At 30.7% G+C, this 17,574-nt stretch overlaps 1 protein-coding gene across 7 annotated transcripts in view; it reads right to left on the bottom strand.

The window, feature by feature from the left end:
* The window catches only part of DSCAM (DS cell adhesion molecule), a 750,733-nt gene that overhangs the window by 373,106 nt on the left and 360,053 nt on the right, over window positions 1-17,574 (bottom strand). The gene's annotated exons all lie outside the window — the stretch shown is intronic.

Raw genomic sequence — 17,574 nt, 5'->3', positions numbered from 1 at the left:
TCTGTATCTCTGTCCACCAAGCTTTATAGCATTAAAACTTAAGGACTCATGCAAATCCTTTTGTTGTTCTGGAATTTTGGTGCATTTAATGCTATATTCCACATGATATAGTAGATAAAATGATGAAACTGAAATCAAGAAGGATTGCTGAAGGCAGCTGCAAAAAAAAAACTCATCAAGCTTGGGGCATTATCTCTTTTCCCTAGACACAGGGAAAATTTAAAAACAACAACAACAACAACAAAAGCAAAATTAGCCAGATAAAAAAGCTTACTGAGGGAAATAATTCTTAAAAAATTAGAATTAGCAAATTGAAGCTAATGACTATGAGAAATCAAGATACAATTAATCAAATCCAGAAGAATGAAAAAAAATAGTAAAAAGTGACATATCTCAATGTAAAAAATACAATTGACATGGAAAATAGATACACGAGAGGTAATTAAAAGTATTGATCTACCTAAAAGCCATAATTTTTAAAAAAGAGCCTAGAAATCATTTTGCAAGAAATTATCAAGGTTTTTCAAATATTTGTGATGAAAAGACCAAAGTGAAAAGATTTTTTTTTTCACATACAGAACTCAAGAAAAACATTGAAAGGTAATCAGGAAAGGGAAACTGTAAGGTACTTAATAAGGTTTATTTGTTTACATTCCTACATGGGAAGATGATACTTGTAATTCCTAAGAACTTTATCATTCTTATGACAGTTAAATGGAATATATGAGATATATATATATACACATATATATATACACACATACATATATATACATACATACATGTGTATATATATATATATATATGTACGCACATATATACATACATATATTTGTGTATATATATTATATGTTCTATAAATATATTCACACACATACACACAAAGAGATCTACAAAAAAAAATTAAGGGGTGAGAAAGGAATGCATTGAAAGAAAGTGAAAATGAAAAGTGGAATGGTGTAAATTATCTGACATAAAAGGGATAAGAAAAAACTTAAAAGGGGCATTCAGTCCAGTTCAGAATATGGGAAAGGTAGTGAGAGGCTCTTAATCACAGCAGATAAGCAATAAGACCTTCAGTCTGTTTCAATATCTGACTAGACCAGTGGTACAGCCCTAGTACCATCTCCAAAGGCAAATGTTGGAAAACTAGGCTATTTCCTGGAAAGAGTAGGTAAAGTTGTGAGCAAAACATCAAACACAAGGACCCCATTGCTCAAAGCTACACAGAAAGTTTGGGATAGTGCCCCCTTTGCTCTAGGAGCAGAGCTTAACCAAAAAAGTAAAAAACAAAACAAAACAAAACAAAAAACCCCAAATAAACAAACAAACAAAAAAAAACCTTGACCACAGAAAGCTACTCTGGTGACAGGGAAGACCAAAACACCAACTCAGATGCGGACAAAATATCCACAGAATTGGTCTCAGGTGCAAAGAGACTTCTTAGAAATGCTCATAAAAGGCTTTAAAAGGTAAATAAGAGAGGTAAAAGAAAAAAAAATGAGGGAAAAAATGAGATGTATGCAAGAGAGCATCAGCAGCTTGGAAAAGAGAGGCAATTACTTAAAAAATACAACTGGCCAAGAGCAAAAATATTATCCACTAAAGAAAAAAAAAAAACTTCAAAAGTAGAATTAACCAAATGGAAAAAGAGATACAGAAGCTAACTGAAGAAAAATCACACTTTAAAAACTAGAACAAGGAAAAGAGAAGCTAATGATTCTATGAGGAATGAAGAATCAGTCAAACAAACGAAAAGGAATGAAAAAATTGAAGATGGCTGGATAGAAAGGAGGGCAGGAGAAAGGCATAAGAGAAAAGGGGAGGAGTGTTAGAAGATAGGCCAGGGAGAAGGCAGGCTGGATTATGAACAAACTTCTAAGGAAGGAGAAGATGGAAAGAACAAAGGTTCTTTATACAGTGTAGAAAATAGGATCACAGGAAATACAGAGTTGGTAATTGTAGTTGTAAATGTGAATGCGTTGAGCTCTCTCCTAAAATGGAAATGAACGGCAGAATGGATTAAAAAACAAGATTTTACAATATGTTATTTACAAGAAAAATATTTGAAACAGAGAACAACATAAAGAGTAAATGTAAAAGACTGGACCAGAATTTCCTATGCTTCACCTGAAGCAAAAAAACAACAACAAAGAAACAAAGAAACAAACAAAAAAACAAAAAAACAACAAAAAAAAAAAACAGGGTTAGCCATTCAGATCTCAGATAAAGTAAAAGTAAAAATAGATCTAATTAAAAGACAGAAAGTATAACTTGTTCAAAAGGTACCATAAATAATGAAGTAGCAACAATATTAAATGTATATGTTCCAAATTGTAGAACATCCAAAGTCCAGTTCTAGGAAGAAATAGACAGCAAAATTGTATTAGTAGAGGACTGCACTTTCCCCTCTCAGAAAAAAAAAAAAATCAAATAAAAAATAAACAACAAATAAACTAGGGAGATTAGTAGAATCCTAGGATAATAAACTATGACTAAGTGGGATTTATACCAGAAATTATGGACTGGTTCATTATCAGAAAAATAATTGACCATATTGATAACAAAACTAACAGAAATCATATGATAATATCAGATGCAGAAAAAACTTTTAACAAAATACAGTATCCATTCTTATTATAAACACTAAAAAGCATAGTGATAAAGGGAGTATTCTTTAAAATAATAAGTAGTACCCATCTAAAACTAATAGTAAGCATTATTTGAAATGGAGAAAACTAGACACATTTCCAATAAAATCAGGGATGTAACAAGAATGCCCATTATCACCTCTATTACTTATTATTATTCTAGAAATGTTGACTTTAGCAATAAGAAAAGGAAAGGAAATTAAAAGAATTAGAATAGACAATGAGGATTATTGTCACTCTTTGGAGATGATATGATATACTTAGAAAATTCTAGAAAATCATCCCAAAACCTATTTAAAATTATTAACAACTTTAGAATAGCTGCAGGATATAAAATAAATTCACACATTTCTATATATTAGAAACAGCATTTCTATATATTACTAACAAAGCCATTGTGGCAAAAAACAGAAAGAGGTCCATTTAAAATAATTGTAGACAAAATAAAATATTTGGTTCTACCTGCCAAGACAAACTCAGGAACTAATGAATACATTTACAAAACACTTCTTACACAAAATGTCAGATCTAAATAACTGGAAAAATATCAAGTACAAAGTTGGGGAAAATCTTTACAGCCAGTGTTTCATTTGTAAAAGATATAAAGAATTGTGTCAAATTTATAAGACTGTAAGTCATTCCCCAATTGATATATGATCAAGATATGGATAGACAATTTTCAGATGATGAAATTAAAGCCACCTCTAATCACATGAAAAAAAATTGCTCTAAATCACTCTTGATTAGAAAAATGCAAATTAAAACAACTCTGAGGTATTACCTCATACCTCTCAAATTGGCTAAGATGACAGGAAAAGATAATAAGTATTGGAATGGATGTGGGAAAACTGGGATACTAGTGCATTGTTGGTAGAGTTATGAAATGATCCAACTATTCTGGCAAGCAATTTGGAACTATTTTCAAAGGGCTATAAAACTGCATATTTTTTGAATCATCAGTATCACTATTAGATCTATATTCTAAAGAAATCATAAAGAAGGGGAAAGTGCCCTTATTCAAAAATGTTTATAATAGCTCTTTTTGTGATAGCAAAGAATTGTAAAATCAGTGAATGCCCATAAATTGAGGAACAGTTGAATATGTTGTGATATATGAAGGTAATGGATGATTATGGTTCTATAAAAAAATTATAAACAAGCTGAATTAAGAAAGGCCAGCAAAGATTTACATGAACTGGTGCTGAGTAAAATGAGCAGAAACAGGAATGCATTATATACAGTAACAGCAAGATTGTGTGATGATCAACTATGAAAAAATTAATTCTTCTCAATGGTTCAGTGATCCAAGGCAATCCCAATAAAGTTTTGATAGAAAATGCCATCTGCATCCAGAAGAACTAGAGAGATTGAATGTAAATCAATACATGCTATGTTTACTTCTTTTTTTCTATTTTTTTCTCTCCCATGATTTTTCCCTTTTGTTCTGATTTTTCTCTCCTAATATATTTCATAATGCAATGTGTATTTTAAAAAATTAAAAAAATCAATGATCCAAAACTACTCTAATGGACTTACAATGAAAAATGCTATCCATATCCAGAGAAAAAAAACTGCCTGGGTCTGAATATAGATTGAAGCATAGTAGGTTTTTTTTGGGGGGAGGGGAGGGAGAGAGGAGAGAGAGATCTATGCTTTCTTTTTTTTCTCTATTTCTTTATCTTTGCTTTTGTTGAGAGGTGACTGGGGTTAAGTGAATTGCCCAGGGTCACATAGCTAGTAGTAGGTGTCTGAGACCAAATTTGAACTCAAGTACTTCTGAGTGTAGGGCTGGTGCTCTGATGTACTGTACCATCTAGCTGCCCCTTATTTTTTCTTTTATGAAAATGTTTTAAAAAACTTTACATGGGCTTTTTCAATGGAGGATGTGGGAAGCAATAGAGAGAATGTAGAACTCAATATTTTATAAATGAAAGTAAACAAAAAATTACATGTAATTGGAAAAATAAAAATGTTTTTAAAAGATTACATATTAAACAAATAAGATGAACAAGGAATAAATTCTTTTAGATCTATGAATAAGCAAAGAGTTCATGACTAATAAACCTGAATTAAAGAGTACCACAGAAGATAAATAATTTTGACTTTATAAAAGTAAAAAGTTGTTGTTGTTGTTATTGTTGTTTTTACATACAGTCAATGCAGTTAAATTAAATTGGAAAATCCTACATAGGATAAAGTTTTTTAAATAAGTTTTTCTGTATAACTTTCATATCCAAGATATAAATAATTTAAATTTGTAAGTCTAATAGCAGCTCCCTAGTAGATTAATGATCTCAGAATATGAAAAGGTAGTTTTCAAAGTAAGATATTTAGGCTGACAACAGCCATGTGAAGAATATTCTATATCACTAATAATGAGAGAAACATTGAGGTTCCATCTCACATTCAATCAGGTTGGCAAAGATTTTAAAAAGATGATATATGTGGGAAAGATTTCAGGAAAGTTGACAAGCCAGTACATTTTTGCTAGAACTGTGAGTTAATTTAGCCATTCTATGAAGCAATTTGAAATTTTGTCTCTAAAATTATTAAATGATGAATAACATTATATTGAAAAATACCATTTTTAGATCTCTTTGTCAAAGAGATCAAAGAAACAGGAAAAGTACATACAGATATCAAAATTATCCATAGTAACTTTTTGTAGTAGGCAGAAAAGGAAAACAAAAGAATTGTTTTTCTTTGCTAATCATATTGTGGGGTTGGAATGTAATTATATATTAATTGACTGTAAGAACTTGGCAAAATATATAATTTTAAAACAAACTTGTAGAGGGCTGAAAACTCTGAAAAGGTATACTTGAATCAGACAACCAAGCACTTAAGGCTAGTTGCCTTTTCATATATGAGAAATGACTCTATTAGCATATGTTTGGATAAATGGCTCTTCTCATTATTGACGCTTGCTAAATGTTTGGTGTTAAGATAATCAGAGACAGGGATTGGAGGGCATAAAGAGGAGCCAGAGCCACTTTGCAGCAGGACAAGGAGCAGAGAAGTTGGTGACTTTGGACTGGAGAATCCAAGATACATCAATGGCAAGCCTTGTGGCAGTTGTCTGTCTCCTTCACTTCTTCCACTAAAGACAAAGGACTTTAATTTATCTTGACTCTGGCTGATCCCAAGGCCCTTCAAGGAACTAGCCTGTATTCCACAAAACTGAGAAATCTTTAATGAAATGAGCAAAGTTAAGCAGAGTTAGGAGAATGATTCATATAATATTTTAGAGAAAAAAAAAACAACTTTAAAAAACTTTGAAACTACTGAAAGCACTGATAAATGAGGAGTCTTAAAGGTTGAAGATGAAGTACATTAACTTCTGCCAGAAAGATGAACTTAAAATACAACAAAAAAATATACATGTGGGAATTTATTTTTCTGGACTACATACACACACACACACACACACACACACACACACACACACACACACACATATATATATATATATATCTACACACACATACACACATATACATAAAGCTTCTATTTATTTTGCTAATGAGTGAAATTGTGAGAAAGTTTATAAAAGTTTAAATATATATTTTTTAAATTTATAATTGAAGGAAATCCTAAATTTCAGTTAAAGATTAATAAAAATAAAGATATGATTACCCCCATTTAATTTCAATGAATCATCCAGCCCCCTAAAAATCTGTGTATTTCTTTTGGGATCATGGACACAGGGCCAAAAACCTCTGCTTTTAGTGGAAGGAAAGGATACTCTAAAGATTATTTTTTGTTTGCTTGCTTCTTTTCCAAGAACTGAGAAAAAAACAGGTATATGGATAATTGGAGTTAGTAGTTTTGTGCTAATATCTGTGATGAATGTAGAAATAATAGCCATTCTAGATGAATTACCTTTTTTAAACTTCAGAAATTATTTGCTTTTTATCTTTTGTTAGTACTAAAGAAAATTTTATTGCATTCTAAAAGTTGACAAGTATTTTATTTATTCTAACTGTGTGTCTGAATAGCTGAATTGACTTGAAGTAGGCCTGTCCTCAAAAGGATAAAATAAACATTCAAATGATAGGGAGGCATTAATCACTGCTGTTAACACTGGGAGTGAGATAATGGAATGGAAGAAATATTAGAGAAGATAAGATATTCTATTTCTTCAGAGAACCCTAAGAGATATATAACCTTTGTCAAGCCTAATCCATGAGAATTTTCTTTAACATAGCATAAATACTGTTGGATTAATAGAATTGCATATGTAATTTTCTTGTTTTTAACTGCTTTTTAATGGTTTATCCTTCATAAAAGATGTTTAGATATTTACTTTAAAAGAAATTCATAATTTCTCTTCTTTAACAAATAGTACATCTTTTGTAAAGCTGTTTCATAGTTCTGAGAATTATGTGCCCATTTAGTAGATAAGTTTTTAAATTCTAAATTTTAAGTAGTTTTTCAATTTCAACAGTTTTTGGAGTTCTATATATGATTTTGAAAAATATTTTTATTACAGGAAAGATGATTTTATTAAGCACATTTATTGTTTTTGCTATTTTTTTTTTTTGCATCTGAGTGAATTTTCCTCTATAAATTTAGATGCTATATCATTTGGGGCATTTATGATTACAGCTGATAATGATTTATTGCTTATGGCTCCTTTAAGAATAATGTAGTTTCCTAGAAAGACTTACAAGAACAGATGCAGAGTGAAATTAGTAGAGCCTGTAGAACATTGTACACAATAAGAGTATACACAGTATAGTTTTTAAGTTCCTTCCTTTGTTCCTTCTTTCTTTCCTTCCACAAAATGACTTATATGGAAATGAATTTACATGATTGAACATGTATAACCTATATCAATGAGATTGTTTGCCATCTCAGAAAGGGGAAGACAAAGAGAAAAAAATAGAATTTGGAACCCAAACTTTAAAATATAAGTGTTAGGTTCTTACTAAGTGCTAATGAGATAATGAGATAACTGGTTCTTACTAAGTGCTAAGTCGGTACTTGACAATTCTCTAGTTCCAGCCTTCACCAGCTAAGCGCTCAAAAGTGAATTGTGTGTTAACTCCTATTTCCAAATTGCATCTGACTTGGATTTTACATAATTCATGAAACTCCGCAAGTCATAACAAATTTAGTCCAGGTTCTAGGCATGTCCTTGCTATGGATTGCCAATCATTTGGGGTTAGGACTTCATAAGACAAACAATCTAGTAACATTTTAACATAAGCTGATGTAGCCCCATAAAGGGTACAACCTTTTTTCAAATCTTTAATTTTATTCAAATCTAAAGGTGCATATCTTCTCCTTTTTTGACCTACAGAAGCAATCTCTTCAATCACAGGATATGCATGTATAAAATCATTTATACCCTGTCCTTCTCTCTTAGCTTTAACGAATGCTTTTTCTAATTTTGTCATAGGCATAGGCTGCTTCACAGGGGATTCTGTTTGTGTTTCTGCCTCTTCCCCTCCTCCTTTTTGCTCCACCCCTGAAGGGTTAATTGAGGGAGGAGATGGGAGATGCTCCTGTTGCTCAGAATTGTACTTAACTTCATTGTTATCTGGTTCATCCTTTTCACCTAGTTTAGTTGACACCTCCCCATTTTGCTCCTTCTTCTCTTCCTTTAGAATAACAATTTTTAAAGCCATTTGGATTAAATTGTAGGTATGAAGTATATCTTTGGAAATTGAGTCTGGTCTGGAATTGTGTTCACCTAATTGCTTTCCTACTAATTCCCATTCATCTAGATCCAATTCTTCTTCCAGAGAAAAACAAGGACATATGACCTTCACAGTTTTTAAAAGTTCAGTAATCTCCTCCAAAATTATAATCAATTCTTGGCTTTTCATAACCTTGATGATGCTCTCTAAACATTTTCCTTGAACAGAAGGTATTTGCCCCCATTTCACTATAAGAGATTGCTGGTTTAACCCTTAACAAGTTAAGTTCCTTATTTGTCTATTAGAACACTCACTTAATCTTTAACAAAATTTCCTTGTTACTCACGGTTCTGGGTCAGAGAGACTGAGATCTGGATCGGAGGCTTTTCCACTGGAATCAGGATCATGTCTGTCCCTGTTCAGGCACCAAATTGCGATGGTCCAGTCTAGCTCCTCTGAAGGGCTCAGAATAAGTTCTTGTCAGGATAAGCAAAAGTCCCATGCTGTAGACGCCAATTTGTAACGTGCTGTTGTCTCCAGAAACTGCCTATCACTCTCTAGGAGGGGATCTGCTATGTCAACTCAAATCTTCTCTGACAGATTCTTCTTCCTGTAGAGAGCCGACTTCCCTTCCTGTAGAGAGCCGACTTCCCTTCCTGTAGAGAGCAGCCTCAAGTCTCGTCCAGACAAAACTCTCTTTCCTCTAGAGCTGCCCTCTTTTATCCTCCCAGAGAATGGGCGTGGGATAATGCAAGGGCTTCTGGGAAAAATTACTTCAACCAATGAACTTGCTCCTCCTAAGCATGCAAGCTCTTCCCCAGGAATTCACAAGTAAAAACTCCCAGTAAAGGCCAGAACTAGAGAATTGTCAAGTACCGACTTAGCACTTAGTAAGAACCTAACATATAAGAATGTTAATTTTTTTATATGTAAATTGTAGGGAAATAAAATATTATTTTAAAAATAATGATATTTTTCCATTTTTCTTTCTTGACATTCTGAATTTTCATTTTACTTTGTGTAAAAAATGCATTTTGCCAAGTTTAAAAATTGGCCAAGAATTAAATTTTGTTCCAGACTTTTATTATTAATCTGTATGTCTATATTTTTAGATATACTTCTTGTATATGTATATTGTCAAGGTTTATTTTTTAAGTAAATATTATCCCTTTTATATATTAATACTTGCTATTGATTTTATTCAGGTATATTTATCATTTTAAGGAAAACTATTTATTCCTTTGCTCTCTAGTATTTTTGTAGGAATTGGTGTTGTATTTTTTCAAATGCTTTTTCTGCACCTATTGAGATAATTATATGATTTTGGTTAGTTTTGTTGTTGATAAGATCAATCCCAGGGGATTTCTCTTTCTCTCTTGCTGCTTGTGAAAGTTTTGGAATTAATTGCTCTTTAACTGTTTAGTAAAATTCACTTGTAAACCCATCTCACATTGAAAAACTTTTCTTAGGGAGTTCATAGATGTTCAATTTCTTTTTTTCTAAAATGGGATTATTTAAATATTTTATTTCCTCTTCTGTTGATCTAGACAATCTATATTTTTGTAAATATTCATACATTTCAATTAAGTTGTCAGATTTACTGACATACAATTGGTCCAAATACCTCCTAATTACTGCTTTACTTTCCTCTTTATTGATGGCAACTTCACTCTTTTCATTTTTGATACTGGTAATTTTTTTCCCAAACAGATTAACAAAAATTTATCTATTTTTGTTTATTATTTATTAATTATTTATTATTCATTAAGATCAAATCCTAGCTTTATTTATTAGTTCAATATTTTTCTTACTTATAATTTTGTTAATCTTGCCTCTCCTTGATTTTCAGAATTTCAAATTCAGAATTTATCCGGGGGTTTTAATTTCTTTTTTCTTCTTTTTTTTAGTTGCATGCTCAATTCATTAATTTTCCCACTTTCCATTTTATTCATGTAAACATCTAGAGATATATTATTTCCCATAAGAACTTCTTTGGCTGCATCCCATAAGTTCTGGTATATTGTCTCAATATTGTCTTTTTCTTGGATAAAATTATTGATTGTTTCTATGATTTGTTGTTTGACCCACTCATTTTTTTAGGATTAGATCATTTAGCTTCCAAATAATTTGGGGTCTACTTTTCCATGATCTTTTATTACACAACATTTTTATTGCATTATGATCTGAAAAATTCATTTAACATTTCTGCTTTTCTACATTTCATTGTGAAGTTTTTATGTGCTAATATATGGTCAATTTTTTGGGAGGGTGCTATGTACCACTGAAAAAAGGTACATTTTTTCTTTCCCCATTCAATTTTCTCCAAAGATCTTTCATGCTTAATTTTTAATTTTGTTCATCACAACATCTTTATTCTTTATTTTGTGGTTACATATATGTAGCTCTGATATAGAGAGGTTAAGATCCCCCATTCATATAGTTTTGCTGTCTATTTCTTCTGGCAACTCACTTAATTTCTCCTCTAAAATTTTGAATTTTTTACCACTTGGTACATATATATTTAGTGTTCACATTACTATATTATATATATGCAATTTTTAGCAAGAAGTAGTTTCCTTCCTTTATCTCTTTTGATTAGATCCATTTTTTGGTTTTGTTTTGTCTAAGATCATAACTGCAACCACTTGTTCTTTTTACTTTAGCAGAAATATAATATAATATATTCTGATCCATTATTTTACTTTTACTTTATATTTATTTCTCTGTTTCACATTTGTTTCTTATAAGCCAAATACTGGAGTATTATGGTTTTTAATCTACCCTGCTATCCACTTCCATTTTAAGGGAGAGTTAATCCAATTCACATTCACAATTAACATTATTACCTCTGTCTTTCCCAACATGCTGTTTTCCCCTTTATATTTTCTCTCTCCTTTTACATTTTCCCTGCTCACCAGGGTTTTGCTTTTTATCCCCAATTTGGCTTCCTTTTTATCATTCCCCCTTTCTTATCCCTTTTTCCTTTAATGTCTGTCCTCCTCTCTATTAGCTTCTTTTTTTCCTTTTCACTCTCCACTCCTACTTCTCTATAAGGTAAGATAATTTTTTTAATTCTTTTTGAAATAGAAGAAGCTATTAATCAACTCCCTAAGAAAAAAATCTCCAGTACCAGATGGATTTACAAGTGAATTCTACCAAACATTTAAAGAACAATTAACTCCAATGATATATAAATTATTTGAAAAAATAGGGAAAAAAGGAGTCCTACCAAATATCTTTTATAACACAGACATGGTACTGATACCTAAACCAGGTAGGATGAAAACAGAAAAAGAAAATTATATATCAATCTCCCTAATGAACATTGATACAAAAATCTTAAATAAAATATTAACAAAAAGATTACAGAAAATCATCCCCAGGATAATACACCATGACCAAGTAGAATTTATACCAGGAATACAGGGCTAGTTCAGTATTATGAAAACTATTAACATAATTGACTATATCAATAACCAAAATAACAAAAACTATATGATCATCTCAATAGATGCAGAAAAAGCATTTGATAAAAATCCAACATCCATTCCTATTAAAAACACTAGAGAGTACAGAAATAAATGGACTTTTCCTTAAAATAATAAGTAGCATCTATTCAAAACCATTAGTTAGCATCATATGCAATGGGGATAAACTGGAACCATTCCCAATAAATTAAAGAGTGAAACAAGGTGGCCCACTATCACCATTACTATTCAATATTGTGTTAGAAATTCTAGCTTGGGCAAAAAGAGATGAAAGAGAGATTAAAGGAATTACAATAAGTAATGAGGAAACCAAATTATCACTCTTTGCAGATGATATGATGGTATACTTAGAGAACCCCAGAGATTCTACTAAAAAGCTATTAGAAATAATCCACAAGTTTAGCAAGGTTGCAGGATACAAAATAAATTCACATAAATTATCAGCATTTTTATACAACACTAACAAAATCCAACAACAAGAGATACAAAAAGAAATTCCATTTAAAATAAATGTTGCTAATATAAAATATTTGGGAATCTATCTGCCAAGGGAAAGTCAGGAACTATATGAGCAAAGATAAAAAAAACACTTTTTACAAAAATAAAGTCAGATCTAAATAATTGAAAAAATATTAAGTGCTCTTAAGTAGGCCAAGCAAATATAATAAACATGACAATACTCTCTAAACTAATCTATTTATTTCATGCCAAATCAATCAGACTTATAAGAAAATATTTTAATGACCTAGAAAAAGTAACAACAAAATTAATCTGGAAGAACAAAGGTTCTTTGAATTTCAAGGGAACTAATGAAAAAAAAAATCACATGAAGGTGGCCTAGCTGTACCTGATCTAAAACTATATTATAAAGCAATGGTCACCAAAACTATTTTCTAAGAAATATGCAGACAAAATTATATGGAAAGCAGAAAAGGGAGGGGGGGAAATTCTATACAGAAAAATGCCCTGATAAAATCTTCATTTCTCAAATATATAGGAAATTGAGTCAAATTTATTTCTAAAAGGACACATTTCCCAATTGATAAGTGGTTCAATGAGATGAATAGACAGATTTCAGAAACAACCAAAGTTATTAATAATAGTTACACGAAAAAACTCAAATAATTAGAGAAATGTCAATTAAGATTACTCTACTATACCATCTCACATCTATCAGATTGGTTAGAATTACAGAAAAGTAAAATGGTACTTGTCTTCTTGAAGGGGATTGGAAAACAAGGCAGTGGAGTTATGAACTGGTCCAACTGTTTTAAAACGGTGCCTATCCTTTGATATAGTAAATCTAGTACTATTCCAAGAGATGAAAGAAAAAGGAAAAGGACCCATATGCACAGGATTTTTTTTAACAGTTCTTTTTGTAATGATAAAGAATTGGAAATTGAGGCACTGACAATCAATAGGAAAATGGCTGAATAAGTTGTGGGTATATGATTGTGATGGAATACTACTTTGATCTAAGAAATGATGAAGAGAATGAAGAGAGACATGAACTGATACAAAGTGAAATAAGTAAATATAGACTAACATAGAGTAATAGAGGTATTGTAAATATAATCAATTGTGATTGACTTAGCTATGTGACTCTAAAATGTCCCACAATAATTTCAAAGAATTCATGATAAAAAAACATTATCCATATATATGCTTCTATATATAAGCATATTTTTTAAATTGTATTTTTCTTGCTTATTTTTTGCAACATGTCTAAAATAGAAAAATGTATTTGCATGATTTCACAGGAATAATAAGCATCATACTGTTTGTTTTCTCATGGGTGGAGGAGAAATTTGGGTGAGAAAGAGAATTTGGAACTAGGAAGGAAAACATTAATAACAAGAAAATCAGAAAATCGGCAGCTATTAGCACAAAAATGTTTCATTCTTTCTTTTTTCTTTTTAAAGTTTTAAAATTTAATTTAAACTTAAATGGAAATTTTAAAGTACATAAAATAGAAATAAATTTCCATTTCAAGAAAATCTAAATAATAAATACTATACATTGTTTTCAAGGCTCAACCACTTTTTATTTTTTGTAGGTTTTCTTTTGTTTTCCTTTGCATACTTTTTACTTTATTTCCTCCTCCCCCATTCTCTCAATTAGGTATCCACATATATATATATATATATATATATATATATATATATATATATATATATATATATATATATATATATATATATACACATAGACACATATGTGTATGTATACATAAACAAAGACATTTACACACACATATACATAATATTGATATCTATAAAGACATACATATAAACTCATACATATTTATGAAAGACTGAACTATGCTTATTTTTACTTGTCATCTATTTCTTTGGAGATGGATAATATGCTCTTTCATAATCCAAGTCTTTTGTTGTTTTTCTAAATCAACCAACTCATCATTTCCTAGACGACAGCAATATTTCAAACCAAACATATTCAATCTAATAGATTGTCTAGGAGGAAAGTTTTCTTCATTAGCCTCCAATCCTTCTATCTTTGGCTACATGGGATTTAGTTATAAAAGGAGTTCTTAATTTAAAATAGTCAAAATTACCCATTTTATATGTCAATAATGCTCAACTTTTACAATGGATATTACTTTTAGTAGTATGATACTACTGAATCTGTTTCCTTTAGATTTTCCCTCCAACCCCATCTTAGGTTTCTTCAAAGTTGCTGACCTTTTTGTTTTTCTAATTGAACTTTACTATTACTTTATTTCTAACTCAGTAAGATAATATTTTAGGTTTAATTTGATGACATTATATGAATAGATGTTAGGTAAAATTGTCATTCTTTTTATTATATTGGCTTTACCTACCTAACAACAATATATATTACTTCAATTACCTAACTTTGTAAAAAGTCTTTTTATATTCATATGGTCATTTCAACAGAATATTTACAGATAAATACTAATGATTCCTTTACTAATAATTAAAAAAGAAATTCCTTCATCTTTCTTTTAGCATGTATACTGTCAGGCATTTAAATACTCTCCAATGAGCAATTTGGAACTATGCTCAAAAAGTTATCAAACTGTGCATGCCCTTTGATGCAGCAGTGTACTAGGCTTATATCCCAAAGAGATCTTAAAGAAAGGACAGGGACCTGTATGTGAAAGAATGTTTGTGGCAGCCCTCTTTGTAGTGGCCAGAAACTGGAAACTAAGTGGATGCCCCATCAATTGGAGAATGGCTGAATAAATTGTGGTATATGAATATTATGGAATATTATTATTCTGTAAGAAGCAACCAACAGGATAATTTCAGAAAGGCCTGAAGAGACTTACATGAACTGATGCTGAGTGAAATCACTATATACTTCAACACAATATTATATGATGATCAATTCTGATGGGTGTGTCCATCTTCAACAATGAGCTGAACCAAATCAATTTCAATAGAGCAGTAATGAATTGAACCAGCTACACCCAGTGAAAGAACTCTGGGAGATGACTATGAACCACTACATATAATTCCCAATCCTTCTATTTTTGTCCACCTGCATTTTTGATTTCCTTCACAGGCTAATTGTACACTATTTCAAAGTCCGATTCTTTTTGTACAACAAAACAACTGTTTGGACATGTATACATATATTGTATTTAATTTATACTTTAACATATTTAACATGTATTGGTCAACTTGCCATGGGGGGAGGGGAGGAGGGAAAAAATTGGAACAAAAAGTTTGGCAACTGTCAATGCTGTAAAATTACCCATGCATATATCTGGTAAATAAAAACTATATATATATATATATTTTTTTCCCCCCCTGAGGCTGGGGTTAAGTGACTTGCCCAGGGTCACCCAGATAGGAAGTGTTAAGTGTCTGAGACCAGATTTGAACTCCAGTCCTCCTGAATTCAGAGTTGGTGCTATATCCACTGCACCACCTATCTGCCCCTAATAAAAAATATAATAAAAAAAATACTCTCCAATTATTTGAAATTGTCTAAAGCAAAATTTTTTAAAGAAGTCTTTCTTTTTATTTTTGATTGTTTTTCTGTTATACATGCAAATCAACTTTTTTTTGATACACATTTCTTTATGAATCATGTGGGGAGAGAAAATCAGAACAAAAGGGAAAAAACCACAAGAGAGAAAACAAAAACAAACAAACAAAAAAGTGAACATAGCCTACATTGATTTACATTCAATCTCTATAGTTGTTTTTCTGGATGTAGATGACATTTTCTATTGAAAGTTCATTGGAATTGCCTTGTATCATTGAACCACTGAGAAGGACCAAGTCTTTCATAGTTAATCATAGCACATTCTTGCTGTGATTATGTACAGTGTATTCTTGGTTCTGCTCATTTCGCTCAGCATCAGTTCATGTAAATCTTTTCAGATCTTTCTAAAATCACCGCGTTCATCATTCTTTTGTTAAAACAATAATAATCCATTGCCTTTATATGCCACAACTTATTCAGCAATTCCCCATTTGATGGATATCTAAACATTTTCCAATTCTTTGCCTCCACAAAAAAAGCTGCTACAAAAATTTTTGCACACATGGGTCATTTCCCCTCTTCTCTGATTTCCTTGTGACATAGATCCAGAATGATACCACTGGAGCAAAAGGTATGCACAGTTTTATTGCCCTTTGAGCAGAGTTCCAAATTAATCTACAGAATAGTTGGATAATTTCACAAGTCTACCAACAATGCATTATTGTCCCAATTTTCCCACATTCATTCCAGTATTTATTATTTTTCCTGTCATTTTAATCAATCTGAGACATACAAGATGTTGCTTCAGAATTGTTTTAATTATCATTTCTCAATAGTGATTTAGAGCACTTTTTCTTATGACTATAGATGGCTTTAATTTCATCATTTGAAAATTGTTCGTATGCTTTGACCATTTATCAATTGGGAATGACTTGTATTCTTATAAATTTGACACAGTAATTTGTATATTTTAGAAATGAGACCTTTCTCAGAAACATGGCCAATAATTCCCCCCAGTTTTATACTTCCCTTTTAATCTTGTTTCTTTTGATTTTATTTGTTCAAACTTTATAATAAAAATTGTACATTTTGAATTTCATAATATTCTGTAGTTCTTTGGTAATAAATTTCTCCATTCTGCAAAGATTTGATAGATATATTATCCCTTGCTCTTCTAATTTTCTTATGGTATCACCCTTTATGCCCAAATTATTTTGACCTTTTTTGATATGAGGGTCTAAAGCAATATGAAGAATATGGTTAATCCAAGCAAAATAATTCCCCTACTTTCCTTTTGATTAAATCTTTTCTAGCTTTAACTTTACTTGAAATCATGATTTACAACATTTGTTTTTTTATATAACAAAATCTATTCCTGAACTTTATGTTTGTGTTTTATCTCTCATTTTTGTAACATTTTCTGAAAACAATATATTGTAAAATTCAAAATTTCAATCTGCTATCAGTTTCCATTTTATGGGTAAAATCATCTTATTTATATTCTAAGCTATAATTAATTGTTCTATAATTTCCTTTTTCCTATTTTTTCTCTCTATTCTTCCCATCTTATTCCTTCTAGGTCTTATATAATTTTATGTATATATATGTAATTATTGTAGCTTCATGATATATTTTTTGTTACTTCCAATATTTTCTCTTTAACCTGGGACCTTTAAAATTTAGCTATATTTTTGTAAGTTTTCCACATGGGATATCTTCAGGTAGTGATTACTGGATTTTTTTCTATTTTTCCTATGCCTTTTTGTACTAGAACTTCAATACAAGTTTCAATGAAAATTTGTTGCAATATTA

The sequence above is a fragment of the Sminthopsis crassicaudata genome, chromosome 3 (genome assembly GCF_048593235.1).
Source record: "Sminthopsis crassicaudata isolate SCR6 chromosome 3, ASM4859323v1, whole genome shotgun sequence".
NCBI classification, from domain to species: Eukaryota; Metazoa; Chordata; class Mammalia; order Dasyuromorphia; family Dasyuridae; genus Sminthopsis; species Sminthopsis crassicaudata.
The sequence above is the reverse complement of the archived record's forward strand: the minus strand, read 5'-3'. Positions and strand labels throughout refer to the sequence as shown.